Below are 23,966 nucleotides of genomic sequence, written 5' to 3' on the forward strand. Positions count from 1 at the left end.
CTTTAATGAGCAATTGAAATATTTATAATATATCGGACCAGCACGTGCCTGTTTATGCATGTTTATGTGTGTGAGAGAGAGAGATATTACAAACCTTAGTTCTAGAACTTATTTTTCCCAGATCATGGCGATATGAAGACAGGCAATGTTGGAGAGAATATGACCATCATGGAACTTAACAGGTCAGATATGTTTTTCCTTACTTTAACCTACTATGAATAAGTCGTTGCAAATTTAGCGATGATTGACTCTATATGTTCTCTAAATATACAAGGACATCTCTATGGGCGACTGAAGTGTACAGAAGACAAAAAGAGGAACATATACACCATTGAAATTCGGAACGTTACACAGAGGGATACTGGGTTATACAAAGTCTTGTACGACTATAAAGGCTCCAGTACGCGATGCTTTATAAACATCACAGGTATTGTACTATTAAATTAGCATACAAACACCAAGTTCCCTCATGTTAGTGAAATACATAATATCGACACAAGAGTATATTGTTAATTAGATTTTTACAGCTGTCAGAATCCGTTAAAATAACTCTTCTGGCTCTCTTTATCAAACCGAAAAGCAATTATGAACATTATAGTCTCAGTTGAAATATTATTTTGGTAGTTAAATAAAGATACTTTCTACCCCAAATATTCAATTTTAATTTAAAGTAAATTATTCCATATCATAGTGTCTGTTACATTAATCGTGCGTCATGAGAAAACAGAAGTATTTGTCAACTGGAAGCCTACTGTGTGATACTTTACGTATCGTCTGTTAAGAACTGTAGGTTATTCATTTCGAGTGTGTATGTATATTTGTTTTCCTTTATCTAGACAAGCCTCTAACCACTATGGTTGGCGAAAACGTGACGATAGCCTGGTGGTACAGTCAACAAGGGATGAACCGAACAGTACGGGTCATTCATCCCAAAGAGGGAGTAATGATGGTGTTGCAACAATCGAATAATTCAACGATAAGGAGTAATTTTCATGATCGTTTGTTATACAGCGGGGACTCGTCGAGATGCTACATGTCATTCACGTTGTTAAATGTTAGCATGTCGGATACAGGTATCTACACGATCGAAACCCAACATGGAAATATAATACCAGGCGAGAAAATATTGATTGTGGAAGGTAACACTGTCTCTTATAATAAAGAAGTAATAGTAATATTTTCTATCCCGCAAGATAACGATCGGCTTTAGTGAACAAGGGAGTATTGGCACAAGCTAAAACATACATTTCTTATCATGCCATGGTATACATGCATAATAGGCATTTTTTCACAGCCGGTTCCTGTTTGTGGCACAAAAACTGTCTATCCAATTCATCACTCTTCTGCATGCTTTGTGCTTGATTATTTAATGACACACCGCAAAGGTGAATCCAAAGGCAATAACTTTATCTTGGAATTTTTTGTGCAGTAAAGAAAGATATCGCAACCAATATGTATATCTCAGCGTTAAAAAGCCTCCACAATTATGTTGTAAATTGCTTAGACTATAAAGGGATTCATCGCCACCACTCATGAAAATCGATTGTATAACTTGTTTTATATTATGTTGAAATGGCCACAATGGATTTATTAGTTATAGAATCTAATACCGAAATACCTAGAATTTATTAAAAATTGTGACTGTTTTTTTTTTGTCATCTGTTTGGTTAAAAAGTTTTTGACGAGAGATGAAATTACAAAATAGTAATATAAGAAATAGTATCAACACAATTTGATTCGAAGGGAAAACCAAATATTTCTAAGGCGTAAAATGTCGACTAGGTCATTAGAGACTTGTTCTCTCCCTTCGAATAAACCGAATTAAAAAAAAAATTGGAATAAAGTTTCTTAAACATATAGCTAAAGTATTTAGTAAATATACAGTATACAATAGTTTGAATCATATTTGCAGTGATTTCTATATTTTAAGTGGAAGGGTTTTCTTCTAACTATACAATTGACAAGGATTAAATACATCTTCTCCCAGACGAGGAAACCCTAGGAAACAATAGAAATGTATGGGCATTTTATGTTCGCTCTTTCTCATAAAACGAACTTCAACAAATAGTGACTCACAAAATTCATCAAACAGCATTATAAAATATTTTCTCGACTGTCTTCACATTCAATACAAATTATTCATTGTCATTAAGATTACTGAATATGTACATCAACATTTCATATGGATTATCAGCCTTTTCCTGATCATCCAATTGCAGCCTTAAATGACTATCTGTAATATGTAAATGTTTCACTGCAACGTATATATATATATATATATATATATATATATATATATATATATATATATATATATTGCAACATATATATTCCTTTACTTGGAAGTGAGTACTGATATAAGATAGTGTCCTGACATGCAGTGAAAAGGTGAAAAATATTGTTCTTAGACAATTGTAATCGTATCGTATTGACACACACACACACACACAGACATACACACACGTACAGAGAGAGAGACTGTAGAGTGAGCATGAAAGAGAGGGAATTGTTAGGCTGACTATTGTAAACATTTAATATTCACATTTACACATACATTATTATCTCTTTCTGCATTTTTTATCTTTGCAATTATTTTGTATGGATTGATCAATGATGCATTTGCCCAGACATAAGGATTTTTTCTGCTGCCATGCGATGCGGTCAGCAGATATAATCACTTTCAACCTTTTAAGTATGAAATAATGAATCGAAACGAAATACATTTTTCATAGATAAATTCATTCAAAATATAATTGCTGCATAATATTGAAAACTGCTAAATTAAATTCACTTTTGGCCTTATGCAATTTCGATATATTTGCACAAATAGATTTGTTTGAATATTTTATTCTAAATTAAGTATAAATTTGTCATATCATTTTCATCACGTAACTTTTATCTACGTATACTGACTACAAGCACAAAGAGCATTGTTACACTATTTGCACTCTCCAGTGACTATCCGATTAGTTCTTGTGATCAATCAAGTTCATTCTATTATTAACAAATACCATATGATTTTGTTTTCTTACCTATCAATTACAGGTTCTACCAATAGAAGCACATCGAGTATTGTTACATTATATACTGAGAGTATATCCAAAGGTTCCTATGGTCAACGAAGTAGCTTAAGTGCCCAGGGTAAGTTTATGCCTACATAAAAAGTAGTTTTTGAAGTGAATGTAAACAAAATGCTTCTTCTTACCAATTTATCATGCTCAAAAGTAGAATGATCACCTAAGTTCACACACACTAACTATAAAGCACGAAATAAGAATAATCGTTCTACAGCAGAAGCTGTTTTAGCCCCGTCTAACAATACGATGTCGATGTATAGATAAAGTCACGTGCAATGAAAAATTACATGACAAACACGAACGAACCAAAACAAAAATATATAAGACTAAATTTTCTTTCAAAACAGATTGGGGGAAAAGGGAAGATATTCTCGCGAACATGAAAGGAATACGAAGGTCGAAAACAATAACTATTGATATGAAACAGAAGAGAGGACCTAATTTTGGACATTTTCATAATCTTACATTAAAATATGCACCCAGTCAAGTTGCAGCATCTTCCCCTCAATATCTTACACTTGTCGTGATCAGGTCAGTGACTATTGGTGAGGTTCATTCTTCCAAAGCATTAACCACAATAGTTCATCTACGTTGGACAGTATTGACTTGTGTTGGGGTAACATATAGTTCCATCGCTGATTCACTGCTAATCAATATATACTCAACGCCGGTCCTATGTTTCCCTTGGTTGATCACCATTCGAACCAAAGTTAAACCAACATAGGGTAAAATAGTAATGTTATATCTACATTGGAGACCCTTTAGTATTGGCTTAACCAACATTGACCCAATGCATAGGTAATGAACCACAAGATGTTTGACATTCATGAATGAACAAAAAAACCGTTAACGCAACTAATGTTGCAACATAGATCTTACAACCACTCACATAGATTGTCCAACGTTTGCCTTTTCATTATTGGTTTTTGGAAAATGATCAGACATTGGGCCAATGGCACAAAAAAGACTAAGTGAATATCAGCAAAACGTTTTTGCACCGTTGGTATGCTATATGGGATGTTGGTACAGCAATGAGTGGCATTGCAAAGGTACTTCCGTTTACTCAGCATCGAATAAATGTAAGAAAACTACTTCCAAATTTTAAACTATGAAAGTGTTTGCAATATACACTGATTTATTAATCAATCTTACGGATGATGTCTGCTTACGAGACCATCCTTGTGCTAGAAAACCGGAATGGGGATTGAGTAATATTTTCATTCTTCAGAGGATCATCAGTTCCAGTTATGGTCTAGATATGTGTTCTTAGCATCCTAGTCACAAGCTTTGAGTTCTTTTTCGCTTTATTTCCTTCTATACATTTATCGCAATCAAATAGCGAAATGCGTAAGATGTAATAATGTGTCCCTGCTAACAAGCTCTTTCTATCCAACCCTCCGTCATTATCATAACAATATCTACACTTCAATCATGATACGATCGCCACCATCAACATCATCATTATCATCAACGTCTTTACACTAGAGCAGTAAATAATAATGTCCGCCCTGATATTTCTAGATATTTGCAAAACTTCGCTCATATTGAAATTTTCAATTCCATTAGAGTTGAATGATGTTTCGCTTGATTCAAACTTTAATTTGATAAAATTTCGCCTTTTGATGAAATCTTTGTCAGATCTCTATATTTAGATAAAACCTCAGGTGATATTATAATAGATCAAACGTCAATATTTGAAACAGATACTGAGTTGTACATAGCTTCTACTTCTGATTGATATGTGTCTTTCAGAAACTACCTTACTAGGTGTGAATTTGTATTTATCTCTCTAAATCCTAAATATATTTATGAACTCATTAGAGTTCCAACTGAAGTCTTATTTAGCAACATATTCTGACACCATTGTGAACATGTTTAAAACAGCCTTTCTATTATTAATTTATGTTACCAATGACGTCTGCTTTACATGATATATTGATAATATAAAAAGGCGTGTCGATTAGTTGAAACTACATAGAAGATGGGTGATAGGATGAATTTGTAATGCAGCACAATTTCAACTTCGCCATGTCCAGTCAAAAAAAAAAATGTTGGTACCAGTATTTATAGTTCAAAGCGATTATGGTTCACCTACAGACTAAATCATTTTTATATTCTCTGTATTCATTAGCCAACGTAGCTTTTCTTCCTAAAAATGATCTTTGATATGGCAGTGAGATGTTGCAAAAAATCACTTGTTTAACAAATCTCTTGTGCAAACAATATTTTTCCACAATAACTCAAGTTGTCCAATTACAGTACACGCTCATTATTTTTTTAAAGAAAGTTTCGGGTCTCTTTTGCAAAAATGAAAATAATAATTATAATAATAATAATACTAATAAAATAATAATAATAGTAATACTACTACTAATTCTACTACTAATAATAATAATAAGTATAATGACAATAATAAAGATACCGGTGATCATTATAACAAAGGAAACAATATTATGATTGTTGTTGTTATTTCGAAATTTTTCATCAATGCTGGATATTGATCATAACATATTCTTTGATCAGTGCTTTCAAGCGAATACAAATTCGGCTAATTGAAACCATTAAAAAATGAATTCCTGTAACAAATTCAGTCTTGCTCTGAGGATAGGCTTGAAAAGGTAGCTTTTGAAATCGGTCTTCCAGATTCTCATACAGATATGCATGCATCTTGCTAAATACATAGATGTAAACGTGATCACACCAAGCCTAATCCAGATTTCATAATAATCTTAATCAAACACATTTATGTTCCAGCTGAGGGTTGTATCTAAGTTGAATTTTGTTCTGGATATAGTAAGGGCTTTTACGGCTACTGTTAATGAAAGCCCATCTAAGTTGCAGTCGGACAATCAATTACCAATGATCTTCACATTAGGATCATATTCATAGTCGATTCACCATTTTCCTCGCACGTTCAATCTTCATAAAATATACATAATTGCTCTATTTTGTAGTGCCAAAGTTTTAATCATTTTAATATACATGATGATTGCATGGATGTTTGATGGAAACATATGTAAACATACTGACAACATTAAGACCGAACCCACATCAAACCAATTTATCATTGAAACTGAAATAATTATAATGAATCTGAATTATCTCTTATTGTTTATTGTTCCTGAATGATTTGTCTGTAATTGTTAGGTAGACAGAGCCGGAAAACGATATGGGAATATTTGCATCATAATCATTGTAAATACATTTTACATGCTATACAAGAAAGTAATAGTATCGCTGCATCGCATAAAGGGTTCAGCTTACCTTTAGGTACGAACCGATACGAATTGTTGGCTTGGTCACATTCATGTTTGCATCACGATCTAATATATCTACATCTCTCTCTCTCTCTCTCTCTCTCTCTCTCTCTATATATATATATATATATATATATATATACATTCAGCCTTTCACACCGGAAATAATGAATCTGCAGTAAATGGACTTTTTTCTGAACAATTCTATCTCCCATAAACCATTTCCAAGCGAATGATTTGTATATTCCCAAGACTGTTCGGTTTTGAGATAGACAGACACACAGAGAAGGTCATTTATAAACATAAGCAGTTCAATAAGACAAACCATTAGAATATACATTATGTGTTTGACTGTTATTTCTAGAAAATTTGTGTCATGATCTAAACTTTTGTAGACAAAAGTGGCAATTTATCTTGAAGTACATAATCGTCTATATTATAACAAATTTGTATCCTTATTTGTACGAAATTAAACATTCCTCACACATTTAGTTTCCTACCCTTTTTGCACATGTGCAATTATTACATGCTTACTTTACAATACTTTTCCAAATATACTACAAGGTAAATTTGTAATATCTCGATCATATGAGTGTATCTGAGAATTGAAGCACTGCATGATTTGCGATTTTATTTAATGAAGTCATTGATCTTGTCACGCTAAATACATAATTATTTGCTTAATCACAACATTTTTAATTTAAACTGTTATGGTCACAGAACACTTTCTGTAAGTGATTTGTTCTGACTCGGAAATTGTTCAACTTGTTTCAAAACGTTTGAAACAAGCATGCGAGTCTTTATAACCAGAGTTGCTTTGTTAATGTTTTCATGGGTCAACATACTTTCCTTGAACAATCTTAGGATCCTTACATAACTGCCATGCATGCTAAAGTGGTTTGTCTAAATGATTGCCAAATATGTATGTTATAGCGCATAGAGCATGATAATTGTCAACCAATATTTTTGCTATATAATAATGACAACTTGGAAAGGATATATTTAGTTTTAGCTTCAGATCATTTCTTACATTAGCTACATATATTGATGTATTGTTTATGTTTCGTTCTATCATTTAACATATGTCCATGCGATATTGTTTTGTTTACTTTACTTTGTGTTTACAGATATCATGCGTACAAGCACACAAAGCACTCTTACACAATTTACAACTTCTAGTGATAATTCAAACAATAATGCACATGGTCCATCGAGTTCATTGCAAACAGGTAACAAATTTTCACCTTAAATTGCATATGCGTTTAAAAACAAAGTTAGGCAACTATTCCTCATTATTGAGATTATAAAATACACTTATATATTTTAATTTTGTTATTACAAATATATTATAACCTTGATTAGTTAGGTACAATCTACTAATACAGCACACTCATCATTGTCAAACTATATAAAGTTCCACTGGTAGTTTTTATAATCGCCTAAGATCAGTGAAACCCTGCAATAACTTTCTACGTAAATATAAAGTGGTTTATACATACAAAGGAATATAACTATTTCTCCCTTTCTAACTTATAAAGTAACGTTTCAGACATTTGTTATACATAGAACCACGTTTATAACGTCTTCCGGAAATGACAACGAGTATAAAGCATGAAATGAGATTAAACTAAAGGCATCATAATCTTTGTAAGCGCTGTTTTACAATTCTATATGCATTGTAATGAAAGGGAGGCAAAACAAAGGAAAGAAAAAACCGGATACATAAGATCAAAAGGGTGGAAATCTAGTCTGGAAAAAGGCTATTGACTGAGCTGCTCAAGAGCAATATGGAAATACTCAAACACAAACACACACGCACACACACACACACACACACACACACACACACACAAAGATTAGCAATGTTATACCAAACAATATGTACATTTTGACATAGAGATGCATCGCTATCCAGCAGAGAGAGAGAGAGAGAGAGAGAGAGAGAGAGAGAGAGAGAGAGATGGAGATACACAGTACATAAGAGAGTGAGAGAAAATGACGCGCATACTATCAATTATTTTATAGAGTTATTACAAATTCTTGTCAGGCAACACCCGTGGATATATATATATATATATATATATATATATATATATATATATATATATATATATATATATATATATATATATATATATATATATATATATATATATATATATATAAGGTGTTACTTCTTCTATTGCATTGGTAGACACAAAAACGTTATGTGTGCAAATATATTCCAACGTCGGCAATAAAATTAACGTTGACCATCTAGGGTTTGGAAGGTTGGAATTACAGCCGCTCATTTATATGGGTCCAGCCAGTGATTTATAACATCGGGACCTGAAGAATAGCCAAACTTCGGCCCAAGGAAACATACCAAACGACGTCTATCTGATTATAAGGAAATCTTGTCGTATCGTTGTTTTGTTTGGGGGGAGGGGATATCGTTATTGTCACATGTTTGCAAAAGTTTTCATTTGTTAATTGAGACAAACCCATCGTGTCTTTTTTAGAATGTACCGGATTGGTGAAGTTGTATTGCTTAAAACCACATAGATGATCTGCTTCTCATCTTCGCTTGCAGTGGTCTAGGTGTATGCTCTTAGCACCACTATCTGAAGTTCAGTTTGATATGAAATTTTCGTTCTAGAATAAGCAGCCCCCAAACATAAGATTCAAAACAGGAACAACATTTTACTATTAGTCGTTTTTATTTTATTTTCCCATTACTTTATCACAAGATAACAAGTAGCGGCATATGTTAAGACGTATCATTATTTTCGGTACTCATGCATCGCAGATAAGAAGATTAATATGAAACATCAAAGAATGATACCTTCGAATATGTTATCTCGTATCTGATAAAGCACATAAGCGTTGTCATTAACAATACATGGACTCGAAACGTTTTAGTCAACACCTTCAAAATCGTCATCATGATCAAGTCATAAAGCGCATATTCGACTTTTAATGACATCTTCATCAACTCTCTGTATCAGTGTCATTAGAAAAAATGTGATATAAAAGCAGGTCAAACGCCTATCTGTGAAATAATTGTGAAGCTTCACATAGATTGCACTTCTCAATGACATGATCTCATTCTTTGAAACTGATTAGAAGATGGGCAATAATCTCAAATCTGTGTATGTGTGGTCTACTTTTACTAGTGGTACCAGTATATCTGGCTTAAAATGAATGTTGTTCACAGGCAAACTCAAACAGTTTTCCGATATTCTTTTTGAAGCTCCATTTCCTGCAGAATTAAGGCCTTTTATATGATGTAATATGTGGCAAGAATCGTTAGTTTGACAAATCTGTTCTGCATTACATATGTATCCACAAATAGTTGAATTGATTCATTTTCATTAAATATTACTTTGCTAATTTGTACTTTTAATTATAAATGATAATAATAATAATAATAATAATAATAATAATAATAATAATAATAATGATAATAATAATAATAATAATAATAATAATAATGACAATCATAATGATGGTGTCGATGATAATAATAATACAATTATACAGAGTTACCAATATAAAATACAATTATTAATATTATAAATACATCAGTTCTCGACATCAAGAACAAATATTCTGTTGACTGATGCTTTAAAGCGAATTAAAACTCTGCCATATTTTTAAAAAAATTAAACTTTTGATTACATATGCCAAATGCTATAATGCTTCTAAAGTTACTCACACTCGTTTGGATAAGTATTGTAAAGTATCCTTCTGAGAAGATGTGTTCGAAATCCCCATTCAGCTGTGTATGCATCTTTCAAAGAATTAGATGTGCATGCAATCAGACGAATACACTTTCGACAGCTAACATCGCAGGAGATCTTTATGATCCAGCTGAGGATTATCATCAAAGTGGATTTTGCCCTGAATACAATAGTAGCTTCTATTTCTATTGTAAATTCAAATCAATATGATAAGCTGTAGGACAATCAATTATCAATAACGTACACTGTAAGATCATATGTCGTGTTTCATGCTCTTGTTAAATCTTCATGCAAAATACACAGTTGTTTTACTTTTTATTGTTTAGTCCTTGAAAATCTTGTATAATAATTATGACTGCATTTAATTAGGAAAATATGTAGCGCAGCGACACAATTTATGACTGAAACAACGTCAGACCGCGTTGACGTTGAAACTGAAATAATAATTATCGATCCTGATTTTCTATTCCTACAGTACACGTAGAAAGCAGATATTAACGAACTCATAATATAGTTTTAAATTGTATCGGTCTTAAGAGATTGAACATTATATATATATATATATATATATATATATATATATATATATATATATATATATAGATATATATATATATATATATATATATATATATATGTATGTATATATATATATATATATATATAATTTGGCAAGACAGGCGAAATCAAGGTCAATGACAGAAAACTGCTTTGTCACTAGTGCTTCAGTTGTCGGCATTAAAAAACTTGGAATTTTGACATATATTTTCACTTTGGAGATATTCGTACTATTTTTCCCCTCAAATTGAACCACAACAACGTTACCAATTATGAACGTTGATAAATGCACTGCCCTGTACAGTAATGGTTCGGTATTTAATTTCAGCATGTGAGCTTTCTTCCGGTGAATATTTTGGCGATTTGACAGATAAAAATCTATAATTTATTTTGGTTTTTAGTTTTGTTTTCCTATTACATCTGATCATTAAAGTTTGTCAATTAATTACCTGCTTATATTAATTAGTGTTCACTATATTACATTTTAAAATGAATACATATTTTTCAGTTTTATCTTCAAGTTTGTTCATGTATATATATATATATACATATATATATATATATATATATATATATATATATATATATATATATATATATATATATATATATATTTATTTATTTATTTATTTATATTTATATATTTACAGTGAGTGTACCAATCTACCTCATACCTGTCATCATCATGCTGGTAGGTGTGTTCAATCTCATGGCATGCTGTTTAAAACGGATTTGGTGCAAAAATACTTGTGGTATGGAACCAGATATAAAAAATGTAGCAGTAGCATTGATCGTAATATTGTTGACGTGGCAATTTTGTATTTGTGTTCTAGATTTGAATTAAACTTTGACATATATGGTATAGTTTTGCAAGTCATACCAAAACGTCTGTCTAATGCATGACTACGTTTTCAGTATTAAACTTTCTCAATGTCTGAAGTATATGATCTTTTTCGTACTTCCTTTTTATCAATATATTCTCTTTTTTATATCTTTCTTCATCCCGCTCAGTTCCTTATTCGAGTTGATGTCCTTTGATGTTTTTTAATTGTAATACTTAAAGAACGCATATTGCATGAAAATAGGCATTCGAATTTATTTGGAATATATTGAATATTGTATTCAATAAATAGGATTGTTCCTTCGTAAAAATGCAAATATGTATTTCACATAAAATTAAAAAAATAATTAAAAGCTTTTTATCTTGTCTTTAATTAAAAGTTAAGCATCTTGAAAATAAAATAGTTTATTTTCGCATGAGAATATAGGCAGTTAATCGATTACTATATTTAGGTTACCATTTGATCGATATATCTCAATAAAACGTTCTGTGTTGTTGTTTTAGACGGACCTAGTGAACTCCAGGAATGTGATACAGATGCATATATTACACCTATTAGTGTAGAGAGACCTCAGCGAATCCCTTTAATGACTGATATACGTCCGAGTCAAAGCAGCGCGTCAACGAATGAAGAATTTGACTCCACCTTATTGTTATTACATAGAACGCCAAATATGTGTATGGATGGATATGAAATAATTGATATTGCAAGTATAGATGATCATCAAAGCAAATTGAATAATGAAGAAACTATTTATGAGTCGACCGAAACCAGTGACACTGATGTTAATTATACTTCTGGATATTTAACAGTGCTGGGTGTTTTGGAAACATCAGTTTGAAATATATGGACTTTGTATCTTAAGTGCTTTATCTAGTTATTGTGATGTTAAGAAATGATTTGATATTTCAGAGGTATAATTTGAATATGCTTGATATTGCTTCAGAGGTGAGACGAAACATGAACAAAATAATAATTTAAAAACGAATAATAATTGTTAATCCAAATGTGCCGAGAATACACGGAGCGACTGATTCAATGATATATTTATAATGTTATACACAAACTTAAATCGTATGTTTTTCGGTGATATTGAGTTCGCATGACCACGTGAAGATATGGAAATCAATATGGAAATATGGTATTATCTTTTACGAAAGTTTGCTCTAAAGTACAGTTTGAGTTGAAATACTAATGATGGTGAAATTCAAGTGTTGTCTACCATATATTTCATATATTTGATGGAAGGAAAGTATCAAACAAAAGTGATAGCAGGAGTGATCATGCAAATTTAAAGTTCTAATCTGCGCAATCGTTGATGTGCGATTTTCTAAAGCATGAAAAAAAGAGGTAATATATATACATTTCATTCTACAATGTTAATTAACGAAAGACCTCTACGATTGACACTGACGAGATGTTATTATCGTCCTTTGTTAGACACAATTATAAAAGCTTTGGCGTAAGGAGACAAATATGTTCTCATTTCAATGGTGTTAGCGACATTATAATCGTGGAACACATACACATCAAAGAACCAAATACATTTTCACTGGAATATAATTGAAATGAGTCTGTATTTAGTCATATTAACTTTAAACAGAGTATAATCGATTGCAAGAACAAACTATTAACTGAATAGGATCGTTTTCGAACCTTGGTGCAGAAAGAGAAGTATATTACAAACACTCATTCGGTATAAATGTTGCTTCTCTCTTTTATTTGCTTTCATTCGAAAAATGAACACACCGCAGTTAACACCCACTTAAACGACCACACCAGAGTGTATTTAGAAATAATGTAGGATATATGCAGGGCATTATAATTAAAAACAGACAAGTACAAACTCAATAGTAAGACTTTAACAATGCATCTATATATATATATATATATATATATATACATATATATATATATATATATATATATATAGATATATATGTGTGTGTGTGTGTGTGTGTGTGTGTGTGTGTGTGTGTGTGTGTGTGTGTGTGTGTATGTATGTGTGTGTGTGTGTGTGTGTGTGGAGAGAGAGATTGTTATATTTTATCAATAGAAAGAGAGAAAGGAGTAGCAGGTTGCTCATTTGATTTTTCAAAACATCTGTCTGTTAGAGAAAAAAAATCATATTTCAAACGATTTGACTGTTATTCTATGTATTGATTTGTTTCCTACAGGACGCCATTCAAATAGGCTTTCTACGCATTTATTTTAGATGTGATGTACCAAACTATATACAAAATGCCCACTCTTTTAAGACAGAATATACTGTTATGGGCCATGGGCTAATAACACGGTTCTAAAACTGGACATCATTGGAATTTAAATAGTTTGATGATATAAAATATTGAAATGTATTATTCTCAGAAATGAATTGAATGCATACGTTGTTCATGCATTATTGTTTGGGTGCAGCCTTAGATTTATAAACAATGCAGAACACTTGTCAGTTAAAACACACAATAATGGCCTTCATCAGCATATCAACATCATAGTGCAAATTACTAATTTTAATCGACATTTAGTTACAGATAAATTCATTGAAATTGCTTTAAATACAAATAGATTATCACTAGCTTAGCAAAGCACACAAAATAATTGTATGTCTGAAATAAAATATAATAAATAAAGTCTACTTTCAAGTTATCCGTACCTAATAGACACCAAAGATTCATATTAATTAGCAGTCAGATGTAAGATATAAATGCTAAGAAGTTTTGCTTCCAATAACTTTAGTACATTGATCTTTTCCTGTCAAAACAATCCAATTTCAGAGAATGTTTAGTGACATTCCTATCTTTTCCTTTGGGCGTCATTTGTTGTCTCATCATTCATCATCAATACAAGACAATGGATGTCACCTCCATGCACCCAGTGTACTTCACAACACATTTGTTTATAGATGATGATCTTGTAATTTAGTAAATTATTTTGTTCAAATGTTATAAATCGATTTCCGAAGAAAAGGTTAAAGATCATTTCAAAATTTGAAATTATTAATTTATAATTAGTAATAATTTATTATTAAAATGACAGTGAAGAAAGTACCAAGAATCCAAACACAGACTAGGAAGACACAATCGAAAAGATTTGTTTATGTGCACAACATATATACACACGTACATACATATACACATGCATATGCATACACAAATATATATCCTACATTTTCCTTTCCATAACAAATTAGGCCATACCAATACCACTACTGGAATCATTCAAGGACATGTATGTATAGTTGCCATTTGTCTTCAATCTTTTTCCATGTACTATTGAAATTTCCAAAATATATTTCTGACATGCAATAGAAATTTATTTATTTTCTTTTAAATGAGCAGTTTGGGTGTTTCATTGTTAAGTCTACATTTATTGATATATAATTTCAGTCGCAACAAGAGAAGATTGATCACTGCATCTCTTATGTTTTGGTCTTTATGCCCAGAATAATCCTCTATTCGAACGTGAACATTATGAAGATGATTACACTTCCACCAGTTCCATCCAGCAAAACTAGCTAGTAATGACTCTCTTAGGGAACAGTTTCAAAATAATGAGATAAAGTGTATAAGGAGTCATTACAGAAAGAACACATGCTTGTACGAACTTTATCAAATTTGTTCAAAACAGTATTATTGATTCCATTCTAATACTGATGCTGGCCAAGAAGTATTAACTTTCAGTTTGTGGTTTATAATTGTACAGCCCTATTTTCCTTAATGAGCAAATTTGCCGCTTTATCCTGAAAAGGGCCATATATATTTTGAAATAACTTTTACTTAAAATTTAGTAGAAAACACACTGAATGGCTCAGTCCATACCTTGAAACTAAGATGTTGACATTTAGTTCAAACTTATTCCATAAATTTTCAATATTACTTCTTCATGAACCGCTTTCAATAACAAAATAATGCACATATAAATCTCGCTTTTTCTTGCAGTTTATGTACATGACACTAGAATTTCTAACATTAATATTGCGATTCATCCATATTGGATTTTTTAGAGTTTTTCTATACTCAACTATTTTTTAAATATTCAAACATATGCTGCAAATGCACCAGTAAGGAATGATATCAAAGTTTTTCTCACCTTTGTCATACAATATATGAAAATAGTAAAACAATTGTCTATATCGGGTATGGACGTTGTAAAATAGATTTTCCTTTAGATTTAAAAGTTACAAGTCTTCTTACCTAACTGCGTTTCAAAGAATATACAAATATATTTATATCTATCATTTTCATACCTCCTTTAAAGTACTCTTTACCGAACACTTTTCATCTCATATTATTTTTTCCACCATACACACGTGTGGAAAAGTACATCTGACACTTGAAACTTAAGGGGAGTTTGGTAAACTTAGAAATATGTGAGTGATCTTCGATAGGGTGAAGCTTTCCACAATTACATTTTACCCAAGTGTGCTAGTGATTCTTTTGACCAATGTAAATGTAATGTTTGAACTTTTCTAATTTTGCTTTCATAATTGATCTTGTCCATTTCATTGAACTCCGTTGATAATATAATACCTAGATACGTGATGTATTCGAATTTACGCTTTCAGTTTTTCATAAGATCGGTATACATTTAGTTTTCTCAATACATATACGGAGCCCTGGAAAATTAGAATTTCGGTAGTTAAGAGATAGAGCTAACTTAAGGGACTTCTCTGAGCCATCCAGGGTGAAAGCGCTTTCTTCATACTGTGAAACAAGATATGGTGTGTTTTGTATTTTATTTCCTTTGAATGTTTGCTTTTTTCTGCACATGAAATAAAAATATATGGCGATAGAGAGACACCTTGTTTACATCCTCTCCTGAATTAAGACCATGGAAAGTATTGTCCGTTTATAGTGACACAAAATTTGATATTTGTTACCATAGAGATGGATAAATGGATCCAGCATTGAAAATCCTTGAAAATTTACATCTTTATTAATAAATGGCCAGGTAACAGAATCGAATGCTTTTTCAAAATCAGCTAAGAGAAGAAGTCCAAGAAGCTTGCATACTTTCTAGAAAAACATAAGGTCCGAGAACTGTGGATATTTGCCCCAATGTATCTTCCATCAATAAATCCTGTTTAATCAATAGTTATTAATGATGGCAGTATACGTTTAGGTATGTTTACAATGCATGCTGATGCGAATTGGTATGATACTTTAAGCAAGGAATTGCGTCTCCAGTGTCTTGAAAGTTATTTTAGCTTATCCCTTTGATTGCGAGATGTTTTAATGCTATGATATATCGCCATTATTGCATGCATAATTGACTTTTGCTTGCATAAAATCACCAATATATATCCAAACAACTTTTAAGAACTCGACCGTAAATCCGACTGATGCTGGACCTTTATTATTAGGCATGTTTGGAAGACTTGCTGTTGCTTCGGTTAGTTCTATTGTGCATATCAATGGTTTTCTTTGTTTATAATTCATTTTAGGAATGTCTTACAAAATTCAGAAAGATTCAAGATCTAATGGGTCTCCATGGTGATAAGACTAGCTGTTCATAGTACAATGTCGCTTCTGCTAAACTTTTTAGCCCATTGTGTGCAAATGTTCCATCTTGTTTTATAAACATTCGGCATCAATTTAATTGTACAGCTTCTATTTTCCTAACTACATAAATATATTAAAACCCTTTCCCTTCATCATATTTGACCCTAGATTTTATTCTAACCCCTTCCCTTTTGTGTACACAGATTTCCACTAACAGTCTCGTTTTCGCTCTAACTCATGTGAATTATTTATATTATGTTCCTCTTCTAAAATAGCAATACCATTTGTACTTTTTTCTTCCTGTTGAGCTTGTAATTTTATACGAAGCATGAGAAATAGTTTTGCCTATTGTTTCTAACGAGATCATTTTAAAAATTGGTAATTAATGATTAATCGAATATTCGAAGCAGCAGATGGTTCCAAGCTATAATTTGATGTGGTAGATAAATATTTGGCACTCTTAAACTGAGTCATTAACAAGATATGTGTTCTAAATCTCTTTTATATAGGATTGTCAAACTTTCAATGTTTTCTTCTTTTTATCAAATAAAAAGAGTTAGAAAGATTTGAGAAAAGTCAGTTATATAACCTGTTTCTATAGAGGTATAATTTACCTATGCAAAAAGAGTTTGTGAAACTAGGAAAAACATCTAACGTTGCCTGCTTGATGAGTTGTTCTTTTACAAAGTGTATCTATTTCAATCCATATTTTTCTCGACGACATCAATTAGATTATATTTAGCACAAATATCAATTACTGCATTTCTTGATTTAGTGTTATTCAGTGAGTAGTAATTATTTGTATCAAGAACTTTATTTATAATTAGGATGCTGCAGAATTGTTTTAAAAATAGTACAACCGATGAACAGTTAATTCAATAAAAAGTATTTTTATAATTGTTATTTCACCTCGAAAATGGCTAGCTTACCTTATTTCTCTTGAAAACATTGCTCTGTACAATTTCTTTTATTACCATATTTTATGAAGTCGTAATGGTGTAGTCTATGTAGTCTTCTTCAGGGCAGATCGATTGAAAATTTGTTTTGGTTTCTCGACATATACCACCCAACAGTTAACTTTCCGTAAATCTTCAACCACCATGAATGTCTTAAGACAAGGGTTTGTTTTACATGGCTCGCATGCCAGAAGTAGATCGTATGTACTCTTCTATCCAGCAGTAAGCCTTAAAAGGATTTGGATTTTAAAAAGCAGACTGTTTGTATAACTCTCTTTATAAGAACTCATGATAGAACTGAAGATATACTGAATAATTATCGCTAAAAATACTTATGTTTTGGGGAAATCCTGCACAGTTTTGCATGGTTAACAAGAATTATCTTCTTTGTGAAGATATACTTTTTTTCTTAGGAAATATGTAATTTTACAAACATTTAACGAAGCTAAATATCGAACATAAGAAAAGCTATAGCAAATGGAACACTTCCGGGTATGATATTTGAAAAAGTGATGGAATTGTTTATAACAACGTTTGTTTACATATTTGGGGATGTTGTACTTTTCTGATCGATTTTACTTGAAATTGCGGTTTTTTTAGCTTTAAAAGTTCTTGTTTCACCCAGCTCTGAGTTTTTCCATTATTTTGTTCCAAATATTCTTCTATCGCAACATCACACATATTTTACAGATTCATGCTGTTTTACTTTTTCCATAAAGTCGTAACATTCGTTACATTTTCCTTTATCAAACACTTTGAGCCCTTTAAAGTATTCATCTTTTGAATGATGTCCAGTCTCTTGCTTAGCGAAATAAGCTGACAGATACATGACTGTTTTCTGATTCAGAGAAATGGCCCATGCTGTGCTTAAATCCTCGACATAGATCTGCATTCATAGTTTACTGTCGAATAGTCCCAACACTTTCTCCAGCACATGTGTCAACTGATTCCCCTACATTGTTATCTTCTAATACAATTGTGTAGTTCTTCCCCGATAATTGTTCCAGGTCAGGTGACTGTTTTTTTTAAAGCATCATTTCGAAAATTGTATTTCATAGATTGATTGTAATTTGTAAACTACTAAAACTACTTTGAATAAATGTTGCAAAGAGTATGATAAAGAACAAGAACCTTTCATGAAAAGATATTGTAGAGCTTTCACAAAGACATTTGTTGTAAAACAGCATGCATCTTTTAAGTCATCTTTCTCACTTATGACCACAAGCTATTTCCTGGCGTATTTAATTGCACAATATTATATAATAAATTGAAGCATCTGAATGTGTCCAATAAGCGAAACACACTGATTAGATTTAACTCAAAAACTGACGCTGGCGTATTGTGATCAAAGTGGATAGGTCGGTTAATTGTCTACACATTTTGTGATATCTTTAACGATTTTCCTATGGAAAGCAGGTTGTGATTGGAACATGTAGTGTCACTATTAATTGACAGTAAAAACCACCCGTACCTCAGATAAAAGCACCACTGATGGATAAGCTTGTATCAACACACACACAATAAATTCATTACTTTGATTGACACCGGAAACAAGGGACAAAGGGCAGGAGTGTCCAAATCGCTTTGTAGTAGCATAATATTGTTTCAGTGTTTTGTTGAAGGTTCAATATTGAAAGAACTTTTGGTAATATAAGCAGTTGCTGTAACCCTTATTTACCTCATAAATTACATTGTTACTTTGTATGATATTTAGGTCAATATGACAATCAGTACTGAACCGGTTGTTTATTCAGTAGTCAAAATGTGCAACATCACATATTACTTAAATATATGTGTCGTCGCCTTTATATTTAGAGTACATGCTATGGACGTTGTCTTTAATACATTTTTCTACTTCAGTCAATTCATAACATGTATAGATGATTAACATAACATTTCTTGAGACAGGTAAATTAACATTTGCAATAATCACATCAAGGCTACACATATTTAAATTGTTACTGGGGCAAAAATGTGCTCTATGTAAAATAATAATGAAATATTCTGATCTAGGCTATAAAATGCGCCAGCATCTGGAGTTAACTATCCTTTCTAGCGTTCAGGTTGCTATTGTGTATAACTTAAACACTTTACATTTAAATGTATTAACACACAAAAGAGTATGCACTATGGCAAGAACAAACTGTTACAGTGATCTAGTACATGACCAATGTACCTTTCGTTGGGAGATATATAGTAAACCCTAGGATTCAGTATGTATGTCAGAGATTGAAATGATGCTAACATTAGTACTACCACTCGACTAAATGAACAAACGAGGACATTTTCAGTTTGAAATACAAAATATATACATGAAATTTAAATTACAAATGGCACCCTTCTTTATATATATATTCGACAATGTCTCTATTATCATTCAAGTCTAATGACATGTTACCTGAATGTGAATTTTGATTTTGTTGCATATAGATGGGATTTCCTTAGAAAAAAACAGAGCATTCAAACAAATGTTTACCTATTCGTTTATGAATTTTGATAGTTGTGTAAACTATCCAAATTCCGAGGCTTCATATTAAGGTACATGCTAACAGCTAATTGTTTGTCTTTGTCTCATGAAAAGATAGTGTACGTTTGTACCATATCTAGGTGACAAAGTACTGATCTGGTAACATGTTAATTAACTACAGCATTCCTGACATCGGCATTATACTTATGCATTTAATGGGGGAAATTTTGTTATGTGTCATACAAGAAAGGACTATCGCTCGGGAAGCCAAAATGTGTCAACATTTTGTGTTAACAGTTCTTTATCACGCCAATGATCACTGCAATGAAATATGTATATATGCTCCAATGCTTTGTGTCAGATAGGAAACAACGCGGACATTAAAACTCAGATAAATGAAGAATAAAATACATTTTTAATTTTCAATTAAAGAGGTGCACATGAAATTTAATTACAAAGTCATACACAGTCACACGCATATAGACACCCACCCAACCACACATATCTAGGGAAATACAGACAGAAAGATGGTGAGATACAATCACTCTCTTTGCTTGGAAATGTCATATAAAAATTCCTGTTTAAAGTTGCGAAACCTGAATTGTGAATTTTAAAGAAAAAATAGCATCCAAATATCTTTTCACCTGCTTATTTGTAATTGTGATATAGATTGTTATAGAGAAAACGATATCATGACAAGTTGTAAGCCTTGACTAAATTATCGTTGACGCCGCGGCATATTAAAATATTTTATTGCGTGGAAAATATTACGTTTATGATATGTCGCTATACCAAACATATTTGTCATGTACATTTCACTAACTTCCATTGAAAAATGTTCACAGTGTTCATAATCGATACCTTAAAACTATGTAAACAGTTCCATTAATTGCCTAGTACTAAATTAAATTTACACTTAAGCCAGATATACGTAATATGTCAAACGTTTCATAATATGTAACGATGACATAGGGCAAAAATGTTAGATGAGTTGCTTCTGATCAATTCAGACGATCGTGTAGGTTGGCAATACATCATCGTTTACTTGACATGTTCTAATTTTCGATCCTTAAACCTGAATTCAGAAACTGATACAGATACACACATTCTTGGTAGTGTCGTCTTTTGTGAAAGTTCAAACCAACTATTGTGATATCTTTATGAAAATGTTCAAACTCATGGGAGCGTATTGTGTCTTTTTATCCATTTCTAGCTTCGTCATTTGCTGTCTCATCCACCATTGTCAAAACAATACATCGTATGTCACGTCCATGTGCTCAGCAGTTACAAACCTATTGTTTATATGTGTTTATAATGTTATTGTTCACGAAACATAACTTTTCTTATCGTGATTCCTTCAAGCACAATTGACAGTAAGGTCAAATATATATTATATGTACATGGTAGATATATAAAAAGTTCCTTCTTCTTTGATTTCAGACCAAGAAACTAATTTTTGTAAAAAAAATAATTTTCCCATAAACACAGATTGTTTTCAATAGTATCAAAGGACGTTATTGAAATGAAAACTTAAAGAAGTAATTAGAATGCAAATTGTTTATCAACCAAAGAGGTAGGGAAAATACAGAAAAGAGACATGTATGCGTCAATATACCTGAGTAGGAGTATATGTTGCAAGCAGTTTCCTGATTGACAGTTTGAGCAAAACAGATATATTTCCATGTTAAATATTGAAATCCCATGATAGAACGTTTCTGGTGCACCTATATTGTAAAGCATCTCCATCTTAGATGGCATTCGTTAGTTTCCAGAATGTAAACTTCACCTTCCCAGACGAGACCGATTTTGAACATCTCATACATTTAAAACACATACCCTTAAGGTTAATTTACTTTGTGAACTTTAGTGCTATTTTACAAATTTATATGCACAACCTCTCGTGGTTGCTGGTATTGCTAATTCTCAGCACTCCATCAGAGCTGAAATACAAATGGCATAGCTGATAATACCTTCGAAACGGTCTTGAAAGTACATTTCTGTCAATAACTATCAAACTTGGAAATAATTTGTTTAAAGAGGAAGAGAAAATCAAATACTTTCAAATGAACAAGGTGCCAACACTAAATATGACCGGCGAGAACATATTTCTCCGAAATAGTTTGTGGGTTTTGTAGATTACCAGTGGCAGGCAGAGGTTGTTGACATGCACACAGAAGAAAAATTATACATTGGAAACATGCATTGGACAGTGATCAATGTATTCGCGAAATCCACCTGTGCTGAAAAGTTTAAACGAAAACATCGGATGTAAGGCACGAAGCAATTAGATACATATTCAAGAAAAATAGCCTGAAAAGTTATACGCTTAGGTGAGAAACGAGATCTGCAACAGTGAAATAAAGTAGTTTTTTGCGAAATAATTATTAAATATTTTTTAAATTATAAGAGTAAAAGGGTTTGTGTAGCTGACGGAGTTGACAAAATATTACATTATTGGATATTAATGGATTGCGCTCAAAGTAAACCACAAATGTTTGACTTAAACTTGTTGGGAATATAATAACATTCAAAAAAAAAATAAACAGTAACGTATCCATATGAAAGAACCAAGGAAGGCATCTAGCAAAAGTTAAAACCATCATGTTACATTTCAAAATGCAAAGCAATCATTTGAATTCTGCCGTCGTAAAATTACAAACAGTAATTTCAGTTTGTTCATTTATTTAGAGCCTGCTAAAGTAGCGGAGAGATTATAGACAGTTTATTGTGGTAATAAGTGCATCTCGTTAAGCCTAATACAGTGTGACTCATGAGAAGTTGAAAAACCCTTGAACAAAACTTTTAGAAGGCAGAAGGGTAACAAGTATGCTCTCCTGAAACGGAATGTATTATGAATATGCCGTAAATATTATGCAATTGAAATAAAACGATACAGTGCATAAACAAGTCATACAAATTATTATTATATGCATAACGTAATTACATTCTATTGTAAAAAAATGGACGCAGACGCCAGCACTTTATATTTGTAAACAAATCATGTACACTCGTGTAGTAAGTGCTTTATGTTTTGATTGATTAAATTTGTTTCTAAATGAACTAAAGCAGATGTTTCGTGGACTGCCACATACCACCTGCTTTAGGACATTCCGCGTTAACATTGTTGATACAATTGTTCGGATTTAGGCATGCATTACAGTAGGCGCCAGACAGAGTCCTTACAAATAATATGCAAGTAACAAGGCATAAACTCTCTTAATTAGTTGGTAATAAGAAGGGCAAAAATATACTTACAATTTTACATCTTGAATAGGTTACTGCAAAATGTACTTTCTTAGTTCTGCTAATTCGAAGTAAATGAGAATTGTCATAGGTTCTCGATCTTGATTACACATTTCGAAATTGTACTGTAATTCTGAAAATATTTCAAAGGCAATTACATCCTCCTTACTTCGCTCAAAATGAAATAAACATTACATTTCATAGCGTTTTGTGGATAATTGCAATTGATTTTAAACATTCAATGACAGAAAAATAAACACATTAGCATTTGTCAACACCTTTCTCCCTCGCTGCTTCAATCCGATGTATTTCATGTGGAATTGTCACAGATAAATCCAGTCCA

Source organism: Sinohyriopsis cumingii, chromosome 6, assembly GCF_028554795.1.
Source record: "Sinohyriopsis cumingii isolate HCF-2022 chromosome 6, ASM2855479v2, whole genome shotgun sequence".
NCBI lineage: Eukaryota > Metazoa > Mollusca > Bivalvia > Unionida > Unionidae > Sinohyriopsis > Sinohyriopsis cumingii.